The following is an 8,216-nucleotide window of genomic DNA, read 5'->3' on the forward strand; positions in this document are numbered from 1 at the left end:
TAATCAAATCAACTCCGAAAATTTTACTTTCACCGAGCTCGGTCCAAAACAATGGCGTACGGCATTTACGACCGTACAAAGCCTCATAAGGTGCCATCTTAATACTTGATTGAAAACTATTGTTGTAAGCGAATTCAATCAAAGGTAAATACCGTTCCCATGAACTACTGAACTCGAGGATGCAACATCTCAACATATCCTCAAGTATCTGAATTATCTGCTCGGATTGACCATCGGTTTGGGGGTGAAAAGCGGTGCTAAAATGCAGCTTGGTACCCAAAGCTTCTTGCAATTTCTTCCAAAATCGTGAGGTAAATCTCGGATCTCTATCCGACACGATAGAAATAGGTACTCCATGTAATCTCACAATCTGAGAGACATACAATTCGGCTAGTTTATCCAATGAAAGATCCGTACGCACGGGGATAAAGTGAGCCGACTTAGTCAGCCTATCAACAACAACCCAAATTGCATCCTTCTTACTTGCGGACAATGGCAGTCCGGACACAAAGTCCATTGTGACTCGGTCCCATTTCCACTCGGGTATCATGATCGGCTGAAGTAACTCTGAAGGCACTTGATGTTCCGCTTTCACTTGTTGACATATTAAACATCTCGAAACAAAGTCGGAGATGTCTCGTTTCATACCATGCCACCAAAACCGACGTTTCAAGTCGTTGTACATTTTCGTGCTCCCCGGGTGAATTGACATTCGGCTACAATAGGCTTCGTTTAGAATCATCGGAATGAGTTCCGAATTCCTTGGAACACACAAACGACTTCTAAACCTCAAACAACCATCATCATCAATCTGAAACTCCGATTCCTTATTCAGAACACACTCAGCTCGTTTTGCAACCAATTCATCATCGACTTTCTGAGCTTCACGAATTTGATGAGTCAATAATGGTCTGGCTTTTAATTCAGCTACTAACACATTGTCAGGTAGAACAGACAAGTGTACATTCATCGCTCGCAAAGCAAACAGTGATTTCCGGCTTAAGGCGTCCGCAACCACATTAGCCTTTCCCGGGTGGTAATCAATGACAAGCTCGAAATCTTTCAACAACTCAAGCCAACGTCTTTGTCGCAGATTCAAGTCTCGTTGAGTCATCAAATATTTGAGACTTTTGTGATCCGAAAACACATGGCACTTCTCACCAAACAAATAATGTCGCCATATTTTCAATGCAAACACAATGGCGGCTAGTTCGAGATCATGGGTCGGATAATTTCTCTCGTGTGGCTTCAATTGTCTCGACGCATAGGCCACAACTCGACCTTCTTGCATCAATACGCAACCCAACCCAAGTAGGGATGCGTCACTATAAATGACAAACTCTTTACCCGATTCAGGTTGCACCAAAATTGGAGCTTCAGTCAAATGAGTTTTCAGTTGATCGAAGCTTTTCTGACATTTCTCCGTCCATTCGAACTTAACATCCTTTTGAAGTAACTTCGTCATTGGTGTGGCCATCATCGAGAAACCTTTGACAAATCGTCGGTAATAACCGGCGAGTCCTAGAAAGCTCCGGACTTCGGTAACATTTCTCGGAGGCTTCTAGTTAAGTATGGCTGAAATTTTGCTCGGGTCAACTCGAATACCCGATGCGGATACCACATGACCCAAGAAGCTAACCTCTCTTAACCAGAACTCACACTTACTGAACTTAGCATATAACTGCTTATCCCACAAAATTTGTAACACTAGCCTCAGATGCTCAGCATGTTCGGTCTCAACTCTTGAATAGACCAAGATGTCATCAATGAACACAACTACGAACCGATCCAAATATGGTCTGAAGATCCGATTCATCAAATCCATAAACACCGTAGGGGCATTAGTGAGCCCAAACGGCATCACTAAGAACTCGTAGTGACCGTACCTCGTTCTGAAAGCAGTTTTGGGTACGTCCGAATCTCGAATCCGCAACTGATAATAACCCGATCTCAAATCTATCTTTGAAAACACCGATGCTCCCTTTAATTGATCGAACAGATCATCAATACGCGGTAACGGATACTTATTCTTTATCGTCACTTTATTCAGTTGACGATAGTCAATGCACAACCTCATGGTTCCGTCCTTCTTCTTTTTTACGAACAATACTGGTGCACCCCAAGGTGAGAAACTCGGTCGAGCGAAACCTCTATCCGTCAATTCTTGCAACTGAGCTTTCAACTCTTTTAACTCGGTTAGTGCCATACGATACGGAGCGATCGAAATTGGCGTAGTTCCAGGTACAAGCTCAATACCAAACTCTACCTCCCGAACAGGTGGCAAACCCGGTAGCTCTTCAGGAAAAACATCCGGGTATTCACAAACCACCGGCACCGATTCGGGTTTCTTTTCTAACTCCTTGTCATCAAGTACATACGCGAGGTATGCTTCGCACCCTTTTCTTACATATTTCTGGGCCAACATTGCCGATATTACAGCTGGCAATCCCCTTAAGTCCGTAGACTCAATTCAAATTATCTCGTTATTTGCGCACCTCAAATCAATGGTCTTGCTTTTGCAATTCACAACCGCATCATGCGCGGTCAACCAATCCAAACCAAGAATAACATCAAACTCGTCGAACGGCAAAAGCATCAAATCGGCCGGAAAACAGAATTCTCGGATTATTAGAGGGCATCTCTTACACACTTTATCAACAAGTACGCATTGACCCAAAGGGTTTGATACTCGAATTACGAGCTCAGTAGACTCAACAGGTAGAGTCTTACTGGTTGCTAAGGTTTCGCATACATATGAATGAGTAGAACCAGGGTCAATCAATGCAATCACATTAGTATCAAAGAGAGTGAAGGTACCAGTGATGACGTCGGGGGAGGATGCCTCCTCTCGTGCGCGAATGGCATATGCTCTAGCAGGAGTACCGTTCTCGGCTCGATCGGCCGTATCAGAGGCCCCCCTCTGACTACCACCCCTGCCTCCTAAAATTCTCGGTGGTCTACCTCTAGATGTCACTCCACTAGGTCTTGCACCTTGAATCTTATTCTTCTCATCCAGCTCCGTGCAATCTCTAATGAAGTGGTCCTTCGAACCGCATCCGTAACAGGCCCTGCTAGTAGACTTGCCCCAACATTCACCTAGGTGTCGTCTTCCACATTGGGGACATTCAGGTTTCTCGTGACGATTATTGCCCACACTAGCTACCGAAGTAGCTCGGGAGCCCATCGATGGTCTTGCCCTGATGGAAATTCCCGCAGTCGCCCTCGACTTATTAATGTCCTCCCTGAACTTCTTTACAGCTGAGAACGGAGCTTTACCCGTCGATCTTTTACGATAATCTCTAGCTTCAAATTCAGCCTTCCTCTTCTCCTTTCCAAGTTCTTCCGCCTTGCAGGCTCGTTCGACTAGTGTTACGAATTCTTTTATTTCCAAAATACCCATTAGTAGCTTTAAATCTTCATTCAATCCTTCCTCGAATCTTTTGCACATAGCAACCTCATCAGCTACACACTCCCGGGCATACCTACTGAGTCTTACGAATTCATGTTCGTATTCAGATACAGTCATACGGCCTTGCTTGAGTTCCAAGAACTCCTTACGCTTCTGATCAATGAACCGTTGGCTAATAAATTTCTTTCGGAATTTCGTTTGAAAGAAGTCCCAAGTTACTCGCTCGTTCGGGACTATGGAAATCAAGGTCCTCCACCAATAGTAGGCTGAGTCCCGCAACAAGGATATAGCACACTTTAGACATTCATCGGGTGTGCATGACAGTTCATCAAACACCCGAATGGCGTTATCAAGCCAGAACTCGGCCCTTTCAGCATCATCAGTAACTATGGCCCTGAACTCCTCAGCCCCGCGCTTCCTAATCAAGTCTACAGGTGGCTTACTCAGCCTCACAGGATCAGTAACTGATGGCATTACTGGCTCCGGGGGTGGATTATTCAAATTTGGGAATTGTTGGACAGCCGGGTTGGTTCAGGCATATTGCGCGACCCACTCATTCATCATGGTAAAGAAGGCTTGTTTAGCCCCCTCACCTTGATTATTCGCAGATGACTGAGGTTCAACAGGCGGCGTCCCTTGTGCAGGAGCAGCCGCTACGCTCTCAACGTCATCCGCTAGGGTTCTTTCTACACCGGGATCCATTTACTAATCAAAACAAAAACATTTCAACCGTCGGAAGTCATCACACATTTAAACATTAACATTCGGCATGTATAGCTAGACTCATACGCGCTATGGTAGTCCTAGAACCGACTAAACCTGGCTCTGATACCAATAAAATGTAACACCCCGAACCCGAGACCGACACCGGAGTCGGACACTAGATGTTAACAAACTTTGAAAAATTTTTCCAGACACTGCCCAGTCTGAGTACTAGTCGCTTCAAAAATCATATCTTGAGTTCCACAACTCGAAAATCAGTTTTGTGATTTTTCCCTGAAAATAGACTCATGTCCCCACCTATGTATTTTTTTCTAGAATTTTTGGTCGGGCCAATTAGTACAGTTTATTAGTCAAAGTCTCCCATGTTACAGGGGTCGACTACACTGACCTTTTCCCATTACGACTTGGATATCTCTCTACACAGAGCTTCAATACTGATGCCGTTTGTTTCTATGGAAACTAGACTCAGAGAGGAATCTGTACATATATGGTACGACCCCTAATTATCTCTGGTTAATTTATATTGAATTTCCAAAGTCGGAGCAGGGAATCCAGAAACCGTTCTGGCCCTGTCCCACAAAAATCTGATTATCTCTTAATATACTGCCCATATGATCTTTTCGTTACTTCCTCATGAAAACAGACTCATCGAGCTTCGATTACATAATTTATTCATCAATTAATTCCACTCCTACTATTTTTAGTGATTTTTCAATCTCATGACACTGCTGCTGCCAGCATCTGTTACGAAAGTAACTAGGTCCATTTCATGCCTACCCTTGATCCAACTCAATCGAACATTCGTGCCATCTTCGCATGGCTTAAAGTTTACATGCCAAAGTTCAAACACAACGTAATAGCTTATACATGCCAAAATGTTCTTCTAAGCCAACTAAGAAGAAAGTACCAAAACTTGCTATCCGGTGTGATGACTTCGATGACGGCCTGACCCCGCAAAAATAGATGAGTCCAAGCAGCCTATAATGGGTGACAAGGAAACACCGAGTGAGTTTATAACTCAGTAAGTCATAAGCTATGCACTACCATCCATCAATAACATTATCACAAGAGAAAACAAAATGGAACGAGGCTAATTACTCCATCCATTCCGAACCATACCATAGTTCCTCCAACCTATCGATTCAATTTCATATCAATTCATGCATTCACGTTCCATATACTCATCAATAGGACATTGAAGCATTTTCATAAATCAATTTATTTTCGTTACAATCAAACGACTAAACGGCCTTTCACCCATCCTACGATAAATTTTATGTACGTGACTTCAAGTATATTTGTCACATAGGTTCAAACTTACCGAGCTCAACACCAAGTATAAGCATAGCACCTATTAGCCATGTACTCAAGACACTTACCCGATCCGCTGTCCACGATCGACTCAATAGTGTCGCACACATAGTGTCCATAATGATTCACGAATGCATATTGAGTCCGCACACTCAGTGCTATATAATCAACTCGCACACTTAGTGCTACGTAATCAAATCGCACACTTAGTGCTACATAGTCAAACTCGCACACTTAGTGCCGCATGGTCAATTCGCACACTTAGTGCATCATATTCATTTCGCACACTTAGTGCAACATAGTCAAATCGCACACTTAGTGCTGTACAATTTAATCCCGCGCACTTAGCGCCAATCTCATGGTCATAAATGGTTATATCCGCACGTTTAGTGCCGAGATCAACAACTCAGTACATCTTACCTCTTTTCTTTTCATTCAACAATTTCATCATCACATACGTACATGCATATATATATATGTATATTTATTCATTCCATTCAGCATCAATACATAAACATTATGACCATTTGAAATAATACCAACTACATGCTTAATGACTTACCTTGTGTTGGGTAAGACGGTTCCAACTCGGCTACTCGATGACCTTTTCTTTGCCTTTGCTCGATTCACCTCCTTTAACTCCTTGAGCTAAATCAAACAAATTTGACTCATTAAAGTCTCATTTTGCTAGCTTATGGCCGAATATGACAAGGAGTTTGATGGGTCATATGGCCACCTTTTAGCTCAAATACACAATGGTCATATGCATTTTCAATCACATCAAATGATTCAATACAATTCACTCGAACATCAAAAGAGAACCTCAAGGTACTTAGTCCATATACACATTAGACATTAGAGTCACATATGTACGAATTCACGAATCGAATTCGACATATTGGCTAATTTTCCCTTTAGCCGAACCTTCTAAGTCAAGATAAAGCCATCAACATGCTTACCTTTGGCCGAACATACACATCAACTTAGGTGCTCATTTATGTGGCCGAACACACACATGTCTATGTTAAGGCCGATTGCAACACTCAATACATTCTACAAGTATGGACACTTGCATTGACTAAACACCATTTCTATTATTTTTACTCCAAAGCCGAATGCCTCTCAAGCCCTAAGCTCATGATCCTTTCATCATTAAGCAAGTGTTATAGCACAACTAACATCCATTTTCAATTTGAACACCAACATAAAAATATTAAACATGAAATCCATAGCCGAAACCTATACATGACATTACTCATTCCACCCATCGAAACAATATTTGTTCAAGACATCAAGCATTTTTATTTGGGTATTACATATATGAGCATTTAGAATTTATATTTTTAGCAAGATCAATTTCTTTCCTCAACACATTCTTCATCAAAACTTTAAGGAAGTAATCAAATTTCCTTCTTTAATAGCCATAGCCGAATGCTCCATCCATCCATCAAAGTTAAAAATTTTGCATGGTCTAAGTAAGAACCATGATAATTAACCTAAAACAAGCTAAAATTTCACAACTTTAACACGATATACTAACCTTATTAAGCATTCAAATGGCCGAAAGTTCTTTGCCCCTATTCCTTCCTTCAATTCGGCCAAGAAGACAAGGATGAAGCCTTTTTTTTTCATTTGCTTTCTTTCTTACTTTCACGGCAATGGGGAGGGGAAGAAACAATTACACACATCCTTTCCTTTTTCCATTTCTTTATTCCCCATACTTCTTATTATATTTTATCCTACATACCTCACTAGGCCAACATGTTCCCAACATGTTTCCACCCATAGCATGGCCGGCCACTACATATTAGGGAGGGGGAATTTGACATGCAAGTCCCCTTTTTCTTCCACATGCACTAATAGGTCCTCATGCATTGACCTATCACATTTTAAAATTTTCTCATATAAGTCCTATTGACTAAATTCACATGCAATCGACTAAATCGAAGCTTGAAATTTTCACACATTCCTGATTACATATTCTAGACAATAAACATCACATTCAAACCTTTCGGTGACTCGGTTTAGCGGTCCCGAAACCACTTCCCGACTAGGGTCAATTTTGGGCTGTTACACTTTCGATGTTTTAATCATATTAGTTAGGGATGATACCTAAGCTATTAATGTAGTGGTCGAATCAAGCTCCAATAACTCATCTTTCAGTACCCACTATTATAGTCAAATATTGATAATCATTGTTAGCTATCCTTTTCAAAATCTCATATGCCTCATTTTATGATTTATCTAGCAAAGTCCCATTGGTAGATGCATCAACTACCATTCGTGTAAGTGCATTCAATCCATTATAAAACATTTTCATTTGTGTCCAATGTTAAACCATGCATCGGGCATTTTCTAATCAATTCCTTGAATCACTCTCAAGCTTTATACAATGTCTCATCTTCAGATTATCGAAAAGATGTAATAGCGTTCCTCAATTTGGCATTCATGTTTGGAGGGTTGTATCGCAACAAAAACCTTTGAAAAAGTTCATTCCAAGATGCCATAGTTCCTGACGGCAAAGCATTCAACCATGCTCTAGTACGATCTTGCAATGAGTAAGGAAATAGCTTGAGTCTCAAGGCATCTTCAAGAACACCTTACTGCCTGAATGAATCTGTAACACCCTAAACCCGGCCTAGACACTATGGTCGAATCTGGTGTGTTGTATCAAAGCGTCGTTCAAAAATCGAGTTGTCATTAAAAGTTTATTTCTAAAAGTAAAATCTTTTGTACGGGGTTAGCAAATCATCTTGTCACATACGTTTGCTCA

At 41.5% G+C, this 8,216-nt stretch overlaps 1 non-coding gene across 1 annotated transcript; it reads left to right on the top strand.

Annotated features, from left to right (window-relative positions):
* The first annotated feature begins 7,777 nt into the window (after positions 1-7,777).
* On the top strand, positions 7,778-7,884 carry LOC121225314 (small nucleolar RNA R71). Its single transcript, XR_005923180.1, has one exon. It is a non-coding gene; the product is annotated as a small nucleolar RNA R71 (small nucleolar RNA).
* Positions 7,885-8,216: the final 332 nt, after the last annotated feature.

The sequence above is a fragment of the Gossypium hirsutum genome, chromosome A03 (assembly GCF_007990345.1).
Source record: "Gossypium hirsutum isolate 1008001.06 chromosome A03, Gossypium_hirsutum_v2.1, whole genome shotgun sequence".
NCBI lineage: Eukaryota > Viridiplantae > Streptophyta > Magnoliopsida > Malvales > Malvaceae > Gossypium > Gossypium hirsutum.